Consider the following 25,646-nt stretch of genomic DNA (forward strand, 5'->3'; position numbering starts at 1 on the left):
ACATTAAGAACAGACTCCTCTAGCAGTTTCCTAGGGGGCTCATAGTGTGCCTCTGATAATTGCCTCCTCTTTAGCCATGGGTCTTTGTCCATTTCAGTGAGGCCCATTTGTACCCCCCACCACCACACAGATACACAGTGGACACATAGTTGTGCAGTGTTTCTGAAATGGCTTCGTCCCTCTTCACGCTTAACTCAATCTTACTTCAAACATCTTTGGAGGATCAATCAAAAACCTTTCTCTTCTTTCACTTCTCTAAACCTCCCACTGTTCTTCCTTTTCTGCACTTACACTGCAGTAATAGCTGTTAAAGGGAAAACTTTAGACAAATTGGATTTAGCAGAGCTTATCTGAGCAAAGAGCAATTCCTGAATCAGGCAGCTCTGAGAAGCAGAAGATCAGGGAGCTCCGCTCTCCAACATGAGCCATGTTCTTCTGCAGGCTGGACATGAAGAAAATAACTCACTAGACTGGCTGTAGCTAGGTGCTTGCCTTCATGGGTCTGATCTGTTGGGAAGTCCCCAGTTAGAAATAAGTGGGCAGCTTCTGATGGGTGAAGGCTGAGTTCCCCTTCACTGTTCAATGTGGCTTCAGCTTGCTTACAGAGGAATGCCAAGGCTGGTGCCATTTCAGGCTGATGACCTCCCAGTCCACCTTTCGGTTCTAGAAAACATCCTGTCCTTCTTGTCATCTTCTTTTATTTTTATCTTAGTTCATTAGTACATGTTTGCAGTACATGATGTCTGCGTTCCTTTCGGGAAGTGGGCACATGTGCAGAACACATCTTAACTGCCTTTTATATCCCCTTTCCCTTTCCTCCCTCCCCCTCCCCCCATCCCTTGATCCCCTTCTGTTTTTCCCTTTGGTTCATGTGTGCAGTACATAAAGTCACATTCCTTGTGTGGAGTTGGTACATGTGCAGAACACATCCTCATTCCTTTCTTCTCATCCCTTATTCCCTGCCTTCCCTCTTCCTCCTCATCTTCTTATTTATGAGATACCGACCAGAGCTGGGGTACATATACCATTCCTGCACACTGGCGTGCCTAGTTGTCTTTGTCTCAGCACAAAACTCATAATTCATGATGTCTGGCTCCTTGAAGAAGCATCCTCTTGTTGGTCACCTGGATTTTGTCGCCTAACTACAGAGAATATCTGGCATAAGGGCCATGCTGGTGAACATGGATTTAAGACCCTTGAGATAAACGTAGCACATCCAGGGAGATTACAGTTATGAATGATCTCAAATACTGGAGTATGCTCCTTAGCCAGAGCCCTTGTGAACTAAGCCAACTAAAATAAACAAAAGAAAAATAAAGGTTAATGGAGAAAATTTCTAGATTAGAGCTTACGCATGGGGCCTTTCCATGAATCCCTGAGTGACCCACACAGGTCAGGCTGTCTAGCTCTAGTTTTAGAACTTCAAGAACACAACAGTTTATAGATAGCAGAGCTTGGAAGACAATGACAAGGCTAGAATCTGAGAATGGGTACATTATAGTTTTCTACTGAAATATAATTTTTATCCCTATAGCTCCTTTCATTTCTATCAAAGATAGTCACAGTAAGACCAATTTGTTTGCAAAATAGTTTTACTAAACTTCATCTGATTATGTTCATGAGTGTAGTGAAAATATTAACTATTTAGGCTTCTTATAGGTCTGTATTGCTGGATTTCATTTAATAATGAATTCCAGATTGGACTTTGTTAGCAGACTAGTTAGACTTCACTTTCACTATCTACAGATTTTGGTCAATTTCTCTCTTTATTTTAGGTCTTCAAAATATTTTTTAAATTACCTGGCTTTCTTTATTCAACCTCTAAGGCCAAGAAACCCTTAAAGTCAGATATCAGCTGTTTTGTTCAAGGAACTTTATTGGGTTCATAAAGTCAAACTTAGTTTTATAAAGTTGTCTGGTCATTTCTGAAAATATGGTATTCCAGTCAGTGACTTGGCCCTATAACCAGTGTCTCCAGTTGTGCTATGTAACATAAACTGCTGACTGGCCCTGGAGTAGGTCCCAGATCCAAGCTGGGACAGTCACACTAAAGAAAGCTAAGTCACACGGTCAGTTCTGCAGGATGGACACCTTGCTCAGGTTTAATCAATCCAAATTCTGGATGTTTTGATTTCCCTGTAAAGAGTAATTATCAGTTAATTGTGGTGGAACTATGACATAATATTAAGCCAGGAGCCATGAACCATCAACTGCCATGATACTTTTTTTTTTTTGGTACTGGGGATTGAACTCAGGACCTTGTGCTTGTGAGGCAGGTGGCGGCACCACTGAGCTAAATCCCCAGCCCCTGCCATGATTCTTGATGGTGAAGAAATCAGGCTGACCAAAGGCTGCTGTTCCAATGGGTGTTTTCTCAGGGCCCAGTGCAGCTTATGCACTTAGTAATCCAAAAATATCTTGCATAGAAAATGCCTGCTACTTACTTAATGTACATCATATGCAGAACACTATAGCAGGCATTAAAAGAAAACAGCCCAAGAAACACAAAGGGGAACTGACCTAGAGTAACAGTTGGTGACCAAGTAGTAGTTATTTTCTCCAATTCCTGATGAAGCAAAGGCTCAGAGGTCAGTAACTTGCCTGGGTGTGCAGCACCTGGAAATGGGCCAGCAGGGAGGAAGTTCTCAGGCTCAGCTTTATTTGGCTCCTAAGTCTGTGTTTTTTCCACCAGCTCACAGTTTCTGTCTTCTCAAAGCTCACAAAGTTTGTTGGATGGAACACACAAACATTAATTAACTTGAGAATTGGGTATACCCTCTGGGCATTCACTGATCAAACGGATGCCATTTAGATTTAGGGAAAGCCTGGAGGAGAAGCCAGCATGTCCTGGGACCTACTGTGATTGTAGGCTGCAACTTGATCAGATTTTATGTCAGATGATTGGATTTGGCAATGCTAATTAATAAGAGCTGCCAAAAAGTATAATTGTGAACAGAAACAATGTCTGACTGTAATCAAAAAGAAAGTAATGTAATAAATCCTAGCATCTGCCTTGATTTTTCTTAGATGACCAGAAAAGTGACAATGAAGAAGAATTCATTATAGTGTGGTGGTTTCTGGCAAATCTGTCACATTTCTCCCTGGAACATATTATGTTTGTTTGTTTTGTCTCATAAGGTCTAATCTTACTTTGCCAAACTTTGTATATAACATATGTGTGTCCAATTTTGTCATGTTATAAATTCAGTTCAAGTTTCATCCAAATAATTTTCAAATTTTCCCTTTTCTGATGTGATTTTTAGCCATAACATGTGAGAAAAGAGGATGACAAGGGGCATACAGTGGATTGCCATCAGAGGAGGAGCAATCCCTTTCACCCCAAGAGTGGAGGCTGGTAGAGGGTATGCTCAGGGCTCACTGCTCCCCAGACTTCCTGAAGGAAAGTTTGGGGCTCAGACTTTGGAGATGAGAAGGGAGCTGGTTCTCTTTCTGGATCAGTGTCTGTACCAATCAGAGATCATTGCTTGCATGCAGCAGAACCAACTCTGAGTAGGAAGCAGACACATTGGTAGGACAGTGGGAAGCTCTTGGAACAAACTACAGGAGCAATGTGTCCCTGAGAATTCAGCCTTGTCATGATTGCCCTTCAGCTGCTGTTTTATTCTGTTTTTGGAACAATGAAGTCAAGATTTTAAATCCTAGGAAAAAGTCAGATTGTTCCATTTGAGTTAGTTTCCCATCCTGTGCTAATGTGAGAATCTGGCTTTTTTCTTTAAAAGAACATTACTGGTATTTTAGAAAGAGAACAGAGGCTGTCTGGCAGGAGAGTGGTGAACACCCGCCCCATCCCCTCTCCAAAGTGACCCCTGTCCTGCCTGCTGGATGCTGCTGTCCCCAGAGGCCCAACCCCACCATGCAGACAGTGCAGGTGGACCTCCTACTCCTACTCCGACTTTCCTTTGTATGTTAATCTGAGATGTCGCAAGGACTTTGGTATTTCTCACAATGCCATGGCTGTCCTTATTCTGTGCAATAAGCAATAAAAGTCTCTGAGGTTTTTTTCTTTTTCCTGCAAGCAGTAGAATCTACTCATTCTGTCAGTTGTAGGCAGCAAGTACAAATAGTAATTTCTAATTTTTTAGCTTGTGATGCTCTGGGTTAGATCAATGTAGCTGTGTAATAGGGATAGTGCCACTTAATCAGATAAAAGTGATGACTTTGAATTGGTATTCAAGATGTGGAGTAACTGTGTCCTAATGGACTGAAGATGGGTGAAAAGCTTCTCCCTGAAGATATTAGAGACATGCTACCAAACATAGCAGTGTTTCTCAGGGCTCATATTCTTTGGCCTCTCGGCCACATTTGTCATTGTTGGTAGTTTTTTTCCTTGTTTTCCTTGTCTTACCTTTCTGATTGGGTCTTCTTTATCTTTTCCACTTATCATGCACTTGTATGTTCTAAATAAAAGAGAAAAATGTTTGATTATGATGTCAGATGTGATTCTCAACAGACATGGTGACTATCCTAGGAGAAGGGCAGAATATTCTTATTAAAGCAGAATTTAAAAGAAAATCAGTTTTCCTAGCTGAAAGCAGTCTAGCAGTCCCCCCCCCCCCCCAGGTTCCATCCTTTCCTGTAACTATTGATGTCCTAATTACTCAGGAATCTGCCTTCCTTCACGGAGACTCTCCCACCCAACCCAGTACTGATAAGGTGGAAAGTTATGTTTCTGTAAATGAAGTCTTTACAATCTTTAAAGAACTATGTGCCCTCAAGGGATATAGATGAGATTGTCAACTATGCCCTAAACAAAGTTCATGATGCCCTGTTCCCACAAGATTCATAAGAAACAAAACTGTCATCATGAGAGCTATGACTAACTTGCTTTCTGTCTTCTTCTGTAAACTTGCTTGCCTCTGCCAGTTTCATGTCACTAGAAAGACCACCCCTCTTCAGAAAAATGCATAAAACCCAAACATTTCTTTGTCCAGTGCCCAGCACTTTGGACACAAATTCAGCTTGGTCAGATGTACACCTAATAAAATCCTCCCGATTTCCATTTGGTCCCTCCTGCCTTTTAGAATTTTGCAACATTTCTGGTGAGCACAAAGGGACTGGAGATGACACAGTTGCTGTTTTCTTTGCCTGGAGGCCTGAGCTGTGGGAATCCTGCGACCTCAGGCACCAACAGGTGAGACTTCAACTCAGAGAGGGAATCAGCTCTCCTGCAGCCTGGAGCACCCCGCCACCGCCAGTGCAAAAGGAACCTGTTGGGATTCAGGACAGTTCTGGAGCAACAGCACACTACAGGACTGCAGCAAGGTTTTGGGACCCAAAGGGGAACCCGTCTTGTTAGGCCGAAAGGGCAGCCTTCCCACCTCCCAGGCCTGAAATGAGAGTGACTCACAAAAGAGGGTGCTGGGAAGTCAGACTCAGAGGGAGTCAAAGGAAACCCACACCCAGGTTGAAAAGAACTGGAATGAGAAAATGCATGCTGTCTACATATAAGTAAATGGGATGAAAATAGCTGGGAAAGCTCCAGAGATTGCAGAGCAAAACAATGAGGAAAATACTCCTGGTTTTGGGAGCCCCAAGGCCAGCTTGCTCAGTGTCACCAGCCTGACACTGCCTGTGAACATCTGGAAGCCCAAAGAACCCTAGCCTGGGATTGCATAGTCAAAGTTGAAAAACTGTGACTGTGCTCTGCCAGACATAAGGAGGTTTTACAAAAGAAATCAAATTACAAATTTTAACTAATTGATAAATGTACTTCTGATTTCCAATTTGAGTTGATGTTTAATAGGTGTGCCTAAAATATTTCTTGTACATTGCAAATTCTTGAATTGTAATTATAAGGTTAACTTGCTCTTCTCCTACTCTGCTTATTGATTTAAGATAAGAACACCAATTCAAGTTTACTGTTCTGTTGGCAGCCAGTCAATTTAAAAATGTAACAATCTGAGAACAGAAAAAAAGGGGGGGCACTTTAAAATCCAAGTGGCTGCAGCCAAGTTTGTTATAAAAGGTTTATAGTAAGTGAGATGGAGAAAAAATATTAAAAAGGCTGTAAGTACAAGAGATATGTTTTTACTGTGAAAGGATTTTGTATGATAAAAGTTTTGTTTTGTTAGAAAGATAAAAAGAGAGATAATAAAAAGACTAGAAAGCTTACCTATGTAGAGAAAGTGTGTGGAAATAATTTATCTTATCTTCTCCCCATTCCCTGCCCTCCCTTCACCCCCTCCACCCTTCCCTATTTACATAGACTTTGTTTCCTTTTTTTTTTCTTTCTCATAATTTTTCCTTTCTTCCCTTTCCCCTCCCCCTCCCACCACTCCTACCCCTTTGGACCTTTTCCTGTTTCCAATTATCAATTATTCGTTTTAATCATTTTAACCCTTATTTACACTTTCAGTTTCTCACACTAGAGAAACTATTGGGTATTTACACATGTGTCCTATTTATTTCACTTAAGAGTATGGCCTCTATATGTATCCATTTAGCTATAAATGACTCTAGTTTCTCATTTTTTATGGCTGAGTAGTACTCCATTTTATAAAAAAACCACATCTTCTTTATCCAGTTTACAGTTAATGGGCACTTGGACTGTTTCCAAGCTTTAGCTACTACAAACTGTGCCACTATGAACATAGGTGCACATATATCACTGTGGTATGATTCTTTTAATTCTTTGGGGAAGATCCCCAGCAGGGAAATAGCTGGGTCAAATGGGACCTCCAGCCCTAGTTCTTTGAGGTATCTCCATACGGATTTCCACAGTGGTTGCACCAGTCTGCACTCCTACCAACAATGGAGAAGGGTTCCTTTCTCCCCACAACCCCGCCAGCATTTGTTATTGGTTGATTTCTTGATAGCAGCCATTCTTTCTAGGGTGAGGTGGAATCTCAGTGTTGTTTTCGTCTGCATTTCTCAAATGATCAGTGATGTTGAACATTTTTTCATATATTTATTTGTTGCTTTTCCTTCTTTGTCTGAGAAATGTCTGTTCATTTCAGATGCCCATTTTTGAATTGGGTGTTTGAATTTGGGGGGTCTGATTTTTTTCAGTTCTTTATATATTCTAGATAGTAGGATTTCTTGTTAATTTTACAGAGCTCAAACTGTTCCTAAAGTGAAAGTGTGGCAAAGCAGAACAGTTCAGTATTATAGCCAGTGCTACAGTTCTGTGTCACAGCCAAGTATTATAGCAATTTGAAAATTTGAGAATCCAAAAGTTACTCAAAGAGATGGAGAAAAACCTTTTATTAGCTTGCTGGCTCACAGGAGTTTTCTCTCTCCTAATTCTGAGCATCAAGTTACGGTGAGAGTCTGTTTTTATCCAGTTGGGGAAAGGAAGTTGAGAGGAAACTTTTAGGGTGGAGATATAGCTAGAAGTAGGGAAATTTAGGTAGAAACCTCAGGTACTAACAGTTACATTGTTTGAACAGATCAGTTTTGACACATTGAACATTGAACAGGTACATCGTGGAGCACAGTCACAGAACATTTTGATACATTGGGTGGGAACACAGTGCAGCCCAAACAGTTACATTTATGGGACAGAACATCTTATGGGGGGCGGGGAACATGGGGGCAAGGAAAGGCCTGTCTTATTGTGCATTATTGCTTCATCAAAAGTACTTGAGAGAGTAATTTGCATCACAATAACAGATATGGGGGAAAAATTGTCAAAACCCATCCCATTAGAATGTATGTTAAAGAACTTTAAAAGAGGCTATATGGGGGACTATAAAATAAAGCTGAACCTGCAGAGGTTAACAACTCTTTCTAAAGTAGATTGGCCCTCCTTTCATGGAAGGTGGCAGGCTGAAGGAACCATGGATAGGATGATAATTTGGTGTGTATATAGAGTAGTAACTTGGGATGAAAGACGACTAGGACATCCAGATCAATTTCCATACATTGACTCCTGGTTAAATATAGTCCAGACTGGACTGGATTGGCTACAGCCCTGCATGGAGACATAAGACACTTGTAACCCAATGTTATATTTTAACTTTCAAAAATGGTTAATTCAACCATAGAATATTTCAGTGAAAGTAGAGTATTTTAAAGAGTACAGGTAATAATTCTGCTTCACTCTGTACTGCTCAAATTCCAGTGTGAATATTTTTTTTTGTATATCCTTTTATTGGTACATTTTAGGTATACAATATAATGACATTCATCATTGGAGATATGCCCCTTTACAGAGTCTCTCTTGTTTCTTATTCTTTCCCCCTTCCCCTGCCCTCCCTTCAACCCCTCCATCCCTCCCTACTTACAAAGGCTTTGTTTCCATTTTCTTATATTAATTCCATTCCCTTCTTTCCTTTCCCCTAGCCCTCCCACTTCCCCCTCCCCTTTGCCCCTTTTCTCCCTATTTCACATTATCCAGTGTGAATATTAGATTTAGTTGTGATCTTGCAGAAATACGGAAAAAACTAAGACTTCCAAAAGGATTAACAAGAAAAGTAGCATTTCTTGAAACAAAATTACATGAAGAATAATCAGAGAAACAGGGGGCTTTTAATCAAGAAAAGAGACAAGGTGAGGGTGAGAATAGCTGCCGTGAACTATTTGGAGAGTGGTCATGTGGCAGAGGAATTAAATTTCTTCCATTTTGCTTCAGCTATAACTAAGAAATATACAGCATTTGGGGAGGAAGGATTTATGGAATTTTCAGTTTGATGTCAGAGGGAATTTTCAAAGATGTATACATACACCAGCACAGAATGAGTCATCACTGGTGTTGGTCAGTATGAATTTTGGACTCTTTTGCTTGCAACAGAAGAACAACTTAGGTAGCTCGAGCAAGAAAAAAAAAAGAAAGACAATTATAAACATATTAATTGTAACACATATTTCTGGAGGTCCTGCCATGTATTAGACACTATTCTAGATATGAGTCAACAAGATAGAAAAAAATCAATTATCTCTGACCTCCTACAGCATGTACTCTGATGGAGGAAACAAATGACAAACGACACAGGGCTGCCACATGCATATGCTACACAGTCTGCAATGTCTGGCAGCCAGGTGAGAGGCAAGCAGGGCAGAAATGAGAGGGAAGGCCTCCTGTGTCCTGTGGGCAGTGCTGACAGCCTGCAGGAAAGGGCAGTGTTTTGCACATTGTAATAAGGCACCAAGTGTGGTGACAACCAGCCAGAGACAAAAGAGCAAACTACAGAGAACGTTAGACCCTGACAGGGCTCTGAGGAGAGACACAGCACCCAGCAGAAGGAAAAGACTGGCCAGGTCTCCCTTGGTGGGGGTTGCCTGAGCGGAGCCTGAGGATTGAAGTCACCATGACAAAAGGGAGGGGAAAGTCAGACACCGGGCCCTGGCGACTGCCGCAAAGACTTGGCTCACTCCAGCTGACAACACAGAGAGCAGGGCAGAGGCTAGGAGCAGAGAGTCCAGGTGACTCAGGGTCACGCGCTGGACCAAAACAGGGGAATAGTGAAGCACCCTACCCTCCCTCCACAGCTAGATCTACACTGAAACTAAAAAATTATAAATGAGGTCTGGTTCTTTACGTGCCAATGCATCGACTTAGCTTTCCTTTGCTTTTTTATTTCATCTATCTCCACAGTAAATCCCCTTCAGCAATCTGGAAGAATTGACACCAGGATAAGGCATAAAATGAGAGACAAACAGTGCAGATCAAATCCTTAAAAGTTTACCACTGTTTCCCCAATATAGTTCCTCTCAGTGGCACTGACTCTAGGACCCAAACGGAACTTTTAAACAGCCACAATCTACACAAAGATTCCTTATGATATAAAATTCTTGTTCTTCTAGGGTGAAAACTGCCCTACTGTGAACAGAATTAGAACAGAGGAGAAGCTAATAAAATAAAAGGTATGTTTTCTTTTTTTGCATATGAAGATAGAATAAGGAGCATTTAGTACCAAAGTAAACTCATACTTTGTGTGTGTAGGTGTAACTTTATGTATATTTCTGTTTAGAGTTAGACTCCAAAGCCATTGCCCTCAGCAGAAGCCACAGAAGCAGAGGATAAGTGTGCAGTGAGGCCACCAGAACTTGTAACCTTCCCTTCTCATGCCAAGACAATACTGACAGGCATAAAATTGCTATTTATGAGGTGCTAAGTCCTAGAAGAGTATATTTTATACACAAAGGAAAATGTCACCCATAGAGTTAATTCTTTTCCATGTTAGAATTTGGTCTAACATGGCTCAAGGTTCAGAAAGCAAATCTTGCTGGTTTTCCATTTGTATTTAACTTTTGGCTAGACTTGGTTAACCTCCCTTTCTGCGGAGTGGTTCTTAATCTTTTGGAGCCACGGACATTTTTGAATATGTTACAAAAACTACTGAACTTCTCCTCTGAAAAATGAATGTACATACACAATATTGCATAAACTCTCAAGGAGCTCTTCATGTTCCTGAACTACAAGGAGCCCAAATTAACAAAATAAAACAAAAGCTCTAAAGTTTAAAATGCAAAAGTGTATTCTTGGGTTTTTCAACAAGCCACCTAATTCCACAGATATGGCTTTCTCTAACACTTTTATTTGTGGTTGTTGTTGTTTTTTCCATTTTTGAAGTCTGCTTATAGCATTTACAGACCTTTGTATAATGTGTGCATTTTCTAGAAGAGTTCCAAAAGAATAGCGCCAGAGGTGCCTTGGCTATAAATGATTTAAAGAATGTTTCTTTAAGAGGAGCGGGGAGCAATGCAAACTAGGAATTGAATCTGTTGTGCTTTGTACATTTCCTTCTTTGTCATCCCAGCAAGAGGGTTGCTCCACCTAATTATTCCTCTTTGTTTCATTTTAATAAAAATACTGCTGATTAGACATTTGAGATCATCTATTTGAATCCTTTTCAAATTTTTGTGCTCCTAGATCATTTGGAAGGCTTATTTAATTGCAAAATTTTAAAGTTGTGTCTCCAGAATACCTCCTTCAGACCCAAGAATCTGAGTCTAACCAGCTCCCCAGGGAGTCTCATACCACCCCCCGCCCCCCGGCATTCCCGAAGTTCCCTGGGAAAGGCACGAACTCCATCTATTTTAAAGATGAGGGACTGAGGCCTGCTTGGATTCTGCTGTATTTCCTCATTCCTACTCTGAAGGTGCACATTCATTTGACCTTTGGGCCCACCTCACACAGTATTGGCAGCATTGCAGGAGGTGAAGTTGGCAAATGCTGCAAGGTCATTTCTATCTCAGGGCCTTTTAACTTGCAGCTCCTTTAGCCAAAAAATGCTGTCCTTGTGGTCACTGGACTTTCTCCCTTTGTTTAGATCGGTGCTCAGATTTCCCTATTCTGTCTTTCCTGACCACCTTGTGTAAGACAGACCCTATCACTCCCCATCCCAGTACATCAGTTAGTCTTGCTTTCAGCCTTTATTTCAGCCTGAATCTCATGTTTATCGGCTAACTGTCTGTGCTAGCTTCATGAGATCAGGGACTAGTCTTGTTCGCCTCTGGGACTCCATCTCCTAGAAGCCAGCTAGGAACTTCTGAAATAATTAACCAAGAAAAGTGTTTCATAAATAGTATAAACCTTACTCTGTTTAGTGTCCTTACGGCCTTCCTTGAATTTTTAACTATTTACATAATGTTTATAAACATCTTCCACCTTTCTATTTCAGCAGTTAATATTATAACAGTAAAATTAGGCAACAGTGTTCAGAGAAAAAAAAGAACAAAGTATTTACATAAACTTTGTTTCCATTTTTTAAATAGGGAAAGGTGGAAGGGGTGAAGGGTGCACAGGTAATGGGGAAAAAATAAGAACCAAGATACATCATGTACAGGTACAAGCGCCCAATGATAAATGTAAACATATTGTATACCTAAAATGTACCAATAAAAGAATTTAAGCCAAAAAAAAAAGAACAAAGTATTTATTTTAATGTGATACAAACTCGGTTCGGTAGTCAATGCAATTGGGAGACTACAGGAGTGAAACAGAGAAGGTGACAAATGAAAGGGGCATCTTCTTATGGAGCTAGAGGAAACTGGTTTTCATTCATCATTATCATAAATATATATTGTAGATGACCCGCTTTATGGCAAGTACTGGTCCAGGCTAGGAATACAGAAGATAATAAAATGACAAAAATAGCCATAGTACTAGAAAGAAAGTGGAGAAAATATACAATATAAATACAATGTAAAAGTAATAATAGTTTTGGGAGAAAGAGCATGTAAGGAGGGATGCAGACTCTGTGTGGTATGGGTGTAAGTGTGCAGTTTTAAACAGGACAGTGAGGAAAGACTGCTCTGAGAAGGTGACACAGAGTGAAAGGTTGATGAGAGAAACGAAGGGCACATCTTAGAGAAGAGTATTCTTGTAGAATAGGATGGCAAAGGGCCCAAGGCAGGACCACCTCTGGCACGGGCAGACAGAGAGAGTGTGATGGCAGCGGGGAGGGTGGCCAGGGAAGGGTCTACCATGCAGGGCCTGTGGGCACAAGGGCGCAGAGCCGCTGGTGGGTTCCAGGGTTCAGCCTAAGTCACGATCTGATTTATATTTTAATAGGCTCAATTTCTGCTCCAGAACATTATTTATTTGAAAGTATTTATTGATCACCTACATACAGCCAGATGTTAGGGATTCACTGTTTGTAATCTAGAAGGAGCAGAAGTGAAAATTTCCACTCCTGAGACTGTTGCTGTGCTGGCCAGGCACTGACCCTCTGCAACCTCCAGTCTTTGCCTTCCTGGGCTCTGCTTGGCAGACTCCACACTGGGTACTCTGGGATGGTGAGGATGGCATGAGGGAGCCCGGCTGTGAGCAGAGCACTGCCGGCTTCCTGAGCAGACTAGGCCTCAGGAGGAGGATGAGAGAGAAGCAGAGGGAAGGAGACAGTGGCCAGAGAGTCCTGGTCTGAGAGGACTTTATGTCAACACAACACGTTCCTTACTAACTTTAAAGCAGAAATGAACACTTGAGTTTCAGCTACATAGTTCAACTTCTGCCTTGGGAGGGGTGGCTGTGTGGAAATTGTTATACTAGCAGTAAGCCTTCGATTAGGGCAAAAGTCCTCAGGGCAGACAATTACGTCAGCATATTTCTCTAATTTATATTTTAAATAGTGCAAATATTACCAGAGGGTTACTGACAGACACTTCTACAAATACATTAAACTCAAATCATCTGCACACAGCTTGCTGAAGACCTCCTCTTCCAGATTCAGGCAATTTTTAAAGGCAATTATGTTTGGAAATTTTAAACCTGCAGCTAATCCATCTAAAGAAAAACAGAGTTCACTTCAATAGCATTGCAAAATGACATTCCTTCTGCCCCAACCATTGCTTCTTTAGCACTAAGGTCTGTGTCACTAGCTACTTGGAGGAAAACCCAGGCCACGAAACAAGTAGGCAGGAGGGTGGAGCAGTGGACAGAGGAGCTGGTGTGAGGGCAGCCATCGGAGGGCTCAGTACTGTTCCTTCCCAGTAGTATGGCCATGGCCACATTGTTTAGCCTCTACTTCAAAGGCCTAGAGTCCTGCTTAGGTCATGGCTTTGCGCCTAGACAGCTGGGCCCAGACTCTTCCTTCACTACCTCCTTGCTGTGTGAGCTCTTCCATTTTGTTAACTGGAGAACAACAATAGTACCTACCTCACAGGATAGTTTGAAGATGAAATGACTCAAAATTTTGTTGTGTATAAAATACAGCCTGATAATTGAAAAGGACCATTTAAGTGTTTACTCTTTTATTATCATTAAATAATAAGGATGTAATAACTCACAAGGCATTTGAAATAATTGAATGGCTTCTTGGAAGAGCTAGTATATCAAACAGTTAGGAGCACAGACACCTGTGAACTCATGACCAGATTATGTGTGTTCAAATTTTGCCTGTGCCGTAAAGCTAACCATAACCACAGACTGTCTAGATGTCACTTTCCCTGTCTCTGAAACAGAGATTAAAGGGTTTATCATAATACTTTTATGATAATTTAGAATACCAGTTAAATGGTATCCAAATATCCAAAATGCTCCAAATCCAAAGCTTTTCAGTATCAACAATGCCACTAGTGCAAAACTCCGCACCTGACCTCACACGATAGGTCGCAGTCAAAACACAGGGGCACTAAAATAGTGTATAAAATTATCTTCAGGCCATGTGTATAAGTGTTTATGAAACAAAAATGATTTTTTCTTGTAGAATATGTGCAAATAACCCCAACTCCAAAAATATTCAAAATGTGAAACATTTCTGTCCCCAAGAATGTCAAATAGTGGATACCCAGCCCATACTATAAATATGGTGGGCATTGCACCTGATCCACAGTAAGAGGAAAACAAGTGTCAGCTATTATTAGATTGTACATTCACATATGTCAGCTACTACTTGGCATATAGTACCTGAGCAATAACCTTTATTTTCTCCTTTGTCAATCATGTTGTTTTTATTCCAAAATTGGTTGTCTCTATGAGATCAATACTTTTCAGCCTGTAACAGCTGCTTGCAATATATTTACAGGTGGTGCCATGAATTTATTTGCATGATGTTTCTGAAGAAAAGAATAGTCCTTTTTCTGAAGTTGGGGCGATCATGTTGCAATCCTGAAACATCAGTGCTGTTCAGCAATCTTTGATGTTAACTAGTAGGGAAAGGGTGGTGGTGCCAGATCAGTAGAGGTACAGTGGGTCCTCAACAACCCAGTGGGAGACCCTATCCATTAAACAAAGTGTTCCAAGTAAGTGTGATAAAGCAGATAATAAAGCCATGACAAAGAATTATTACAAGATTAAAGCAGCTCTGAGGGTTGGTCTCTTACAGATGAGAAATGGCTGGGACATGGGTTCAAAGGTAGCATTTGTCAGGTAGAAAAGGAGAAGAGGAAAGTCGTTTAGACAGAAGAGAAAAACATATGTAAATGTTTTGACACATTTGGAAAATTAAAGGTAACTTAGCTAGATAAGTAAGCAGAATTCTTTCAGCTCCAGAAGAGGAACACTAAGGACTTTGCCTTCCCATAGTATATATTTAGAAAATGGTACATTTACAAGAAACAATTCTTTTCAGACCTGGGGAGGAGAGCAACTGTAGAAGAGAAGAGAAAGAAGCAAGGGGAGCCTCAGTGTTGCTGAAACTTGTCACTGAAAGCCATTCTTGAAACAAAAGCCAACATCATCGTGGCTTTGTTAAATTGAGGGAGTCAGGGCTTGCAGGTACTGAAGTGGTTGGAATCTGAAGGGAAAGAATATTGATACAGAAGCAGCCTTGGAAGGAAAGAGCTCCTCCAACATGCACTGAAGCCACATTGAATGCTCATCTTCCCCTGTGTGAACAGAAGCTCTTGGAGAAAACTGCATCTATCTGTACTAAAGATTCTGCAAAATGCTTTGCCATAGTTAACCAGAATGCAGTGACTGTGGAGAGATGAAAGGCTGAAGGGTGATAGCTGAAGTTACCATGAGCGATCTTAGTACTTTGAATAGCTGCTCACTACCAACCTCTGTGTCTGACCTCATGTCCTGGAGTTTATGGAGCAAAACTCTCAGGATGGATCACTGAATTTGGCAGACCTCCAGTTTCTTCCAACCCAAAGGCTAAGCATGCCATGAGGTCACATCTGACACCAACAGAAGAGATTTTCCTGCCTTGCTGCAGTCCACCTACTTAATGGTCCCAACCACATAACTGGTACAAGTATTGATTGATGTCTTTCTTTTGTTCTTGTAAACACAAACCATGGAAGTTCATGTAACCTCTCCCACACTGGGCCATATCATTCAGGGTAGCTTGCACTCATGTTCCCAGGCCATAGTCACTCATATTTGGTTCAGAATAAACTATTTTCTAGCATCATTTAAAGCAGTTTGCTATTTTATGTCAACACATGAATAGGGTGAAACTTCATGGGGCTAAAGGCTAAAAACAACTACCAGAGGCTAAAAGCTTAGTAAATCTCCAAGCTCCTACAGAGCTGCTAAATATTCACATGCCAATTTGGTCTTCATTGAATACTTGCGGAATTCAGCTGAACACCCTTATATCATAATAAGGCTAAACTAGCCCTGGATCAAAGCTACACTAGACCAATCTCAATAAATATTTAAAATAAAACAACCCTTAAAAAAGATCAAGCTGACTCATAAGATACGGACTCTTGGCAAGCCTGAATTTGCCAAAATAAATTCGACCTGTTTTGGAGAAGAGTATTAAATTATATATATTTTAAAAAGCTTAACATACAAAGTTCACAGAATCCAGTAAAAGATCATTAGGGGGAAGAGACCAGAAAAGTCTGACCTATGACTGAGAACCAGCCAATACAAACAGATCCCAAATAACACAGATTACAGAATTGGTGGCGAAAGGACTTTGAAATAGCAGTTATAAATGTCATTAAATTTTTAAATAAAAATATAAATATTGTTAAAAGAGTAATGGAATATATTACATAAACATAAGCCAGAGGACAATGGAGAAACATCTATAAAATATTAAAAGAAAAAAGTTGTTCTAGAACCCTATACACAATAAAAATCTTTCAAAAAATGAAAGTGAAATAGTCTTTTTTCAGATGTCTGAAGCTGAGAGGGTTTGACCCAAGTTAACAATGGTCAACAGGTAACCGACTTAGTAGAATTTTTAATGAGCGATCACTCCTGGTGTGCTTATGTGGCCAGAACCCAGAGCAATAATGACATACATGCGAAAAGGATTTTATTTTTAAGACTCAGATGAATAAAGCTTGTTCGTGGCTGTAGAGAAGATAGTGACTAAAGTACTCTAGTGTGTGAAGAGAGGTGCTTTGGGGTGGAAAACACTGAGTACTCTTCCCAGCTCTGCCCCTGGCCCTGGCTGTAAGGGTGTCCTCTCAAAGTCTCTGCCTTACAAACGGAATCGCATTATATACCTAAGCACAGGATTTCTGCAATGTCTCATGCAATAGTATCTATGAAAATGCTTGGAAAATTGGAAAGTGCCATTCAAAGTGTCATTTTCACTGATATTATTAAAGAGACTGTCATACCATTATTAAGCCTTTGGGGCATCATGGAGCTGCTTGAGATACATCAAAGCTCTAGGGATAACTAGTACATGGAAAGCTTTTGTCATATCTAGACAGCAGTTTTCTTTTTCTTCGTGGTCACTGGTCATTACATGTCTATGGAGAACTCTATTACAGATGCACAGCTAATGTGAATAGTGCTTAAGAAAATGAATGCATTTTAGGGAGAAAAATACTGCCACATTTAAGACCAAAATGAAATGCAGCAAAATATCAGAATCGCTGCCTTCTACTTCTCTGCCTGAATCTTTAGCAGATGCATGCATAAACTCATAATGTTTATTTGCAAGTCTTATTTCTTGAGCTCCTGAAAACACTGTGAGTTATATAGAGGGGTTCATCATTATTAGTATGCCTGGGATTCAGAAGTGAAAAATTGAGACACAGTGAGGCTGTTGAGCTGAATCTTTTTCACCAATGGTCCAGAAGAGAGATTCTATTTATAACTGTGAAGTTCCATTAAGGTGTGGGAAGAATATACTGACATTAAAACTGGAATTTCAAATTACAGTACATATCTCAATTAGAGAAAATGCAGAGGCACAGTTAGTTTTCTTCTGAGGAAGTTTCCCCCTGGGAAGGCAGAAAAAGAAGAAATAAACAAGCACACAAAGACAGAGGCTGAGACCCCAGAGCCAAGCAGCACCAGACAAATGCAAAGGCTTGAACTGGCACACTGCAGAACTCTGTCCTTTACAATTACAGAGCAAGTTTGGAAGATGATTACAGGTTTGGGAATTAAAATTATGACAGAGAGATTAAAAACAGTACTGGGATTCGGTCTAAACTGGAGAGCAATGGAAGTTGATGGGAAATTAATACTCTTCACATGAATAAAGAGCTCTTGTCCTAAGTATGGGGCCTGGGGGATTTCATGGGAAAGTCCTGAAAAGATATTGTTTAAAATTTGTAAAAAACAAAATTCAGTGGTGCCTCTGACCTCTCGATCCAGGTGCTCACCCATCTCCAGGGAGGTGGTGAGCAGCGAGGTTCCAGCCAGGGACTGAGCAACAAGAAAAGCTCCTAACGCAGTCGAAGGTTACCTCAGTCCAGTTGACTGAGAAGTGCGAGCCCACAGACGGAGTGCATGAAGGGCCGCTGAGATGAAACGGTATGCTTGTGACCTCAAAAAATAGCTCAAGAGTGCAGGCATATAGAACATAAGGTTGGATAAAACCAGAGAGATGTCATTTATTGAGTTAATTTACATGATTTGTGGTAACGCTTTTGTGTGTTATTTGGTTAATCCCACAGTAATTCTTGCAGAAGAGGAGTTGTACATCAAGATTTTTAATGTAGGGTTAATACACAGACCCTGGGCTCTCAGTGGCTTAGTCCAGTAAGGGTAAACTCTCCACCTCATGAGCTCCAGCAGCCTGCTTGAATATAGAAGCCACGGCACCTGGAAAATTTGGACTCTGTGCACTTCTGCTTGCTCTGCCTAGAGCTAGTCACATATTCATTCCAAGAAAACTATGGAGAAGAGAGGCTGGAAGACAGAAGCGTGGGCACAGAGAGCGAGTGTGAACGATCTCTGCTCCAGGTAAGTGCTGCACTAGTTATTCAGTACTGCCTCACAGTACTGTCACAGACTCAATGGCTCCCAACAACACACACATTTATCATCTCACTTTACATGGGTCCGTCCACCCTCTGTTTCAGTCTCAGAAGGCTGCAGTCAAGATGCCGCTCAGGTTACAGCCTTGGGTGAGGCTCAGCTAGGGCAGGATCTGTTTCTGGTGGTTGGCAGTGTTCAGCAGCCTGTGGTCTGACAGACTGAGGACCTCCATTTCTTACTGACTGACCACTGGGCTTCTCCTTGGTTCTTTGTCAACCTGGCAGCTTCCCTGTTCAAAGCAAGCCAAGGATAATCTCCCAGAAAGACAGACATTGGAGTATTACATAATGTCATCATGTCAGTGATCTATCATCTTTGCTGTGTTCTATTGGTAGAAGCAAATTACAGGCCTTGCCCACCTTAACGGGGAGTGGATTGTAGACAAGGTTGGGAGTATCAGGAAGTAGGAAAAATTGAGAGTTCTCTTATTCGCCACAGTAATGTTATGCTACTCATCAGAAAGGACAGGCAGGGCACAAGGAGAGGAAATGCATTGAGACTTTACCACAAGTAAGAAGTAGACCCAGTGTTCTCATTTGTTTTATGTTTAAACCCATATTTTATACCATTACACTATAACACTTGACTACAAAGAGCTTTCTACTGTGATAAAAAGATTAGTTTTTACATCTTGTAGATGGTGGAAAGCAAGAGTCAGATTTTCATTTTAGATCTGACTATTGGGTTTGGACATGAGAAAGTAAGACTAGAGACAAGAGGCATATTGTAACTTCTTATAAAACTTCAGGTGTGACTCAGCCTGCAGCCCGCGCCCCCGGCAGCCCCGGACGGCGAGCACCTCAGGGGCGCCCGTGCTCCCACCTCAGCCCCGCCTGCCACCCACGCCAAAGACGCCCTGCACCGCGCCGCAGCGAGGACCACACCGCCGAGTCCGCGCGCCCGGGCGGTGACTGATTATAGTATTATCAAGATATCAGTCCTCAAAAACATTGGATGCGGAAGCAGGTCTGCGCACACCCTACCAAGGTTGCGAGTCGCGCGGAACAAGCCGAATCAGCCCGCTGCAGACAGGCAGCCACCTGGTTCCACACTACAAAGACACAGGGGACACCGGACCACCAGACCAAGGTACTGAGTCCCGCTGCTCCCGGCCCAGAAGTAGGGACTTCTGAGCCCCCGTCCCACTGCTCCTGGTCCAGAGGAAGAGGCTTCCCGGCCACCATCCCTCCCGCTGCTCCTGGCCCCTGTCCCACCTCTCCCAGCTCGGAGGAGGCAATCCATGCAGGTGACAACAGCTCCCCCCCGCCCCCAAGTCAAAATGAGAAAACACGTAAATAAGTCTCAAATCCAGATTTCCAGATCACCTACAGCAACCTCAAAGGGAAATGAGATGGAACACTCTGATACTCAACCACCTGGACCCACTGAACTGGCAACAAAAGGGGATCAGGAAAAAATGAAATCAGAAATAATTTCTCAGATAGCAGGAGAAATTGTGCCCCTAGTGCAAGACATGATTAATAAATCTAGAGAGGAGCTCAGGAACATGATGGAATCCCAACATAGGAAACAAATGGAATCCATAAAACAGATGCAAATAGATTTTCAGGAGATGAAAAACTCCATTGAAAGTCTACACAGCAGAATGAGCCAATGTGAAGACAGAATTTCAGACATAGAAGATAAGATTGCAATTAATGACCAGGAAAAGAAAAATTGCTTCAAAATTATAAGGAACATGAGAAATCAATCCAGCAGCTGCTAGATGATGCAAAGAAGAATAACATAAGACAGATTGGAGTCAATGAAGAAAAAGGAAAGAGTGCAGATGACATAAAAAAATTCTTCACAGAAATAATGGCAGAAAACTTCCCAAGCAGGGGAAAAGAGCTTGACATATAGATAAGTGAGGCATATAGGACTCCAACTAGCCTTGATCAAAAAAATTCTACACATAGGCATATAATTGTTAAGATTCCAGAAACTCAACAGAAGAACAAAGTTCTACAAGCAGTTAGAGAAAAGAAACACATCACATACAAGGGAAAGCCCATCAAAATCACAGCAGACTTCTCAACACAAACCATCAAGGCAAGAAGAGCTTGGAGTGACATATTCCAAGCCCTAAAAGAAAACAGCCTCCAACCCAGATTGATGTACCCTGCAAAACTATCTTTCAAAATGGATGGAGAAATAAGATACTTTCATGACAAAGAGCACCTTAGGAACTTCATGAATACCAAACCAGCACTCCAAAGAATTTTACACAATATCCTAGGAACAGACACTGAGGATCACAACCCTAGGAAGCAAAGCAGGATGAACCCATCTGGCATGACAAGAAATTAAATGTAAAGGGGGAGAACCCAACAAAAAGAAAAAGACATGGCAATGATAGGTCAATAAGTTTCAGTTATAACCATCAATGTTAATGGTCTCAATTCACCAATGAAAAGAAATAGACTGGCAGAATGGGTCAAGAAGCAAAATCCAACAATATGCTCCATACAAGAAAAACACTTAATTCAAAAGGAAACTCATAGGCTGAAAGTTAAGGGTGGAAAACAATACTCCATGCGACGGGAACCTGAAAAAAAGCAGGAGTAGCTATCCTCTTTGCAGATCAAGTAGATTTCAAACCAACACTGATTACGAGAGATGAAGAAGGATACTACATCCTTGTAAAGGGAACAATTCAACAGGAAAAGATGACAATCATAAATATCTATGCACCAAACACTAGTGCACCCAATTATATAAAACAAATACTAACAGACATGAAAAGTCATGTATGCACTAATACAATTGTAGTGGGGGACCTCAACACCCCACTGTCACAAATAGATAGATCAACTAGACTAAAAATAAGAAAGGAAATACTAGAACTCAAACGAACTCTTGAACAAATGAACTTAAGGGATGTTTACAGAGTCTTCCACCCCGCAAAATCAGAATACATATTCTTCTCAGCTGCACATGGGTCATTCTCCAAAATAGACCACATACTCACACATAGAACATATTTAAGTAAGTGCAAAGGAATTGAAGTTATCCCCTGTATATTATCAGACCATATTGCGATGAAATTAGAGATCCATAGCAAAAGAAACTCAAAAAATTTCATAAACACATGGAAATTGAACAACACACTCCTGAATAACCAATGGGTCACAGAGGAAATTAAAGGAGAAATCAGACAGTTCCTTCAATTAAGTGACAATGACAATACAACATATCAGAATCTATGGGACACAATGAAAGTAGTCTTATGAGGGAAATTCATAGCAGTGAATACGCATATTAGGAAAACAGAATGAGCCCAATTAAACAACCTGATGCTGAACCTCAAGCTTCAGAAAAAGAAGAGCAGGACAACCCCAGAGCTCATACAAGGGAGGAAATTATAAAGATCAGAGGAGAAATCAATGCAATGGAAATTAAGAGAACAATACAAAAAATCAAAGAAGCCAAGAGTTGGTTCTTCGAAAGAATCAACAAAATTGACAAACCCTTAGCCAACCTTGTCAGAAAAAGGAAAGAAAAGGCCCAAATCCATGCAATCAGGAATGAAAAGGGTGAAATGACAACAGACCCAGCAAAAATCCAGAGGATCATCAATACCTACTTCCAGAACCTATACACCAATAAGATGGACAACACAGAAGAAATGGACAGATTCCTAGATACATATGAATTACCAAAGTTGAACGAAGAAGACCTAAAAATTCTGAACAACCCAATATCAACCAATGAAATTGAAAGTGTAGTTAAAAGCTTATCAACTAAGAAAAGCCCGGGCCCTGATGGCTTCACTGCTGAATTCTACAAGACATTTAGAGAGGAACTGCTGCCACTACTGTTTAAACTCCTCCATGAAATTGAAAGGGAAGCAATACTCCCAAATTCATTCCTGGAAGCAAGCATCACCTTGATCCCCAAAGCAGAGAAAGACCCAACCGAAAAGGAGAACTATAGGCCAATCTCACTAATGAACATAGATGCAAAAATCCTTAATAAGATACTGGCAAACAGAATGCAGAAGATCATCAAGAAGATCATACACCCTGATCAAGTGGGATTCATCCCAGGGATGCAGGGATGGCTCAACATACACAAATCAATCAATGTAATACACTATATCAATAGAGCCAAGGACAAACACCATATAATTATCTCCATAGATGCAGAAAAAGCATTTGACAAAATCCAACATGCATTTATGATAAAAACCCTACAAAAAATTGGAATAGATGGTCTCTACCTCAAACTGATAAAAGCCATCTATGAAAAACCAACAGCCAATATCATACTAAATGGTCAAAAACTGAAATCCTTCACACTAAAATCAGGAACAAGACAAGGATGTCCACTATCACCACTCTTGTTCAATATAGTTCTGGAAACATTAGCCACGGCAATTAGATAAGAGAAAGAAATAAAAGGAATAAAGATAGGAAATGAAGAAGTCAAATTGTCCTTATTTGCAGATGACATGATACTCTATATAGAAGACCCCAAGAACTCCACCAAAAGTCTTCTAGACTTAATAACCAAATTCAGTCAAGTAGCTGAATACAAGGTCAACACACAAAAATCAATAGCTTTCCTCTACATGAATGACAGTCTCACTGAGAAAAAAAAATAGGGCAAATAATTCCTTTCACAATAGCATCCAAAAAACTGAAATACCTAGGAATCAACCTAATGAAAGAAATCAAAGACCTCTTCTCTGAACACTATGGCACTCTGAAAAGAGAGATTGAAGATGATATCAGAAAATGGACAAACATCCCTGCTCCTGGGTAGGAAGGATTCATATAGTGAAAATGGCCACACTTCCAAAACTGCTATATAGACTTAATGCAATTCCAATTGAGATCCCAGCAGCATACTTCATGGACCTTGAGAAAACCATCCCAAAATTCATTTGGAACAAGAAGAGACCCAGAATAGCAAAAGCAATTCTAGGTAACAGAGACATGGCAGGGGGTATCACAATCCCCAACCTGCAACTCTACTACAAAGCTACTGTGATCAAAACAGCATGGTACTGGCAAAGAAACAGACCTGAGGACCAGTGGAACAGATTAGAAGATGCAGAAACAATGCCAGACACACTCAGCCATCTCATCTTCGACAAAGGAACCAAACACCCTCACTGGTGGAAAGATAGCCTCTTTAATAAATGGTGCTGGAAAAATTGGGCTTCAACTTGTCAAAGATTACAACTAGACCTATATCTCTCACCATGCATTAAACTAAAATCAAAATGGATTGAAGATCTAAATATTAAAATAGAAACTCTGAACCAGTTGGAACAGAGGTTAGGTAGAACTCTTGAAGACATCGGTGTAGGAAAAGATTTTATGAACAAAACCTCAGTTGCCCATGAGCTAGCCCAAACAATCAACAAGTGGGATCTCTTCTTATTAAAAAGCTTCTGTACAGCAAGAGAAACCACCAGCAGTGTGAAGAGACAACCCACAATGTGGGAAACAATCTTTACCTGCTCTTCCTCAGACAAAGGTCTACTATCTCCAATCTATAAAGAACTTGAAAAGATCAGACCTCCCAAATTTAAAGACCCAATCCGAAAATGGGCATCTGAAATGAACGGACATTTCTCAGACAAAGAAGTAGAAGTAGCAAATAAATACATGAAAAAATGTTCAACATCACTGGTCATTCGAGAGATGCAAATGAAAACAACAACGCTGAGATTCCACCTCACCCCAGAAAGAATGGCTGCTATCATGAAATCAACCAGTAACAAATGCTGGTGGGGCTTTGGGGAAAGAGGAACCCTGCTCCACTGCTGGTGGGAGTGTAGACTGGTGCAACCACTGTGGAAATCAGTATGGAGATACCTCAAAGAACTAGGACTAGGAGTCCCATTTGATCCTGCTATTCCACTGCTGGGGATCTTCCCCAAAGAATTAAAAGAATCATACCACAGTGATATATGTGCATCCATGTTCATAGCAGCACAGTTTGTGATAGGTAAAACTTGGAAACAGCCCAAATGCCCATCAACTGGAGACTGGATAAAGAAAATGTGGTTTTTTAATAAAATGGAGTGCTACTCAGCCATAAAAAATGAGAAATTAGAGACATTTATAGCTAAGTGGATGCACATTGAGGCAATACTCTTAAGTGAAATAAACAGAACACACATGTGTAAATACCAAATAGTTTCTCTGGTGTGAGAAATTGAAAGTGTAAATAAGGACTAAATTGTATAATAGGTAATGTGAAATAGGAAGAAAATGGGCAAAGGGGAAGGAAGTGGGAGGGCTAGGGGAAAGGATAGAAGGGAATGGGATTAATATGAGAAAATGGAGAAATAGGAACAAAATCTTTGTAAATAGGGAGGAATGGAGGGGTTGAAGGGAGGGCTGGGCAAGGGTGAAAAATAAGAACCAAGAGAGACTATGTAAAGGTGCAAATTTCCATTGATGAATGTTATTATATTGTATACCTAAAATGTACCAATGATTAGAATGAATAATCGATAATGCAAAATAGGAAGAAAAGGTCCAAAGTGGTAGGCGTTGTGGGAGGGGCAGGGGAAAGGAAAGAAGGGAAAGGAAAAATGATGAGCAATGGAAAAAATGGAAATAAAGTCTTTGTAAATTTGGAAGGATGGAGTGGGTGAAGGGAGGGCTAGGAATGGGGAAAAAATAAGAACCGAGATGCATTATGTAAAGGTACGATTCCCAATGAAAAATGTAATTGTGTTGTATACCTACAATGTACCAATAAAAGAATTTAATAAAGAGAAAAAAAAATTCAGGTGTGAGATGATGGAACTCTCAAGGGGAACAATGATGCAGGGGTAGAGTGGAGACATCTTTAAGAAATACTAGGGCTGTGAGTAGAATTAACAGGACTTGTTGACTAAGTGCTCGTGGTAGGAACATGATAAACCCAAAATGAATCCCTGACCTGATGGGCTGGGGTCATGAATAGGTGCTCCTGCTCCTCAAGTCTATCCGCTTCCTCATCCACTCCACTTCATTAATCTTGCTTTATTTCTACCTCTAGGACACATCTCACTTATTCCACAGCACAGCTTTTGCTGGTCTCATTTCCTAGA

This window comes from Heterocephalus glaber, unplaced genomic scaffold (assembly GCF_053883595.1).
Source record: "Heterocephalus glaber isolate CG9 unplaced genomic scaffold, H.glaber_assembly_v1.0 deba00001733, whole genome shotgun sequence".
NCBI classification, from domain to species: domain Eukaryota; kingdom Metazoa; phylum Chordata; class Mammalia; order Rodentia; family Bathyergidae; genus Heterocephalus; species Heterocephalus glaber.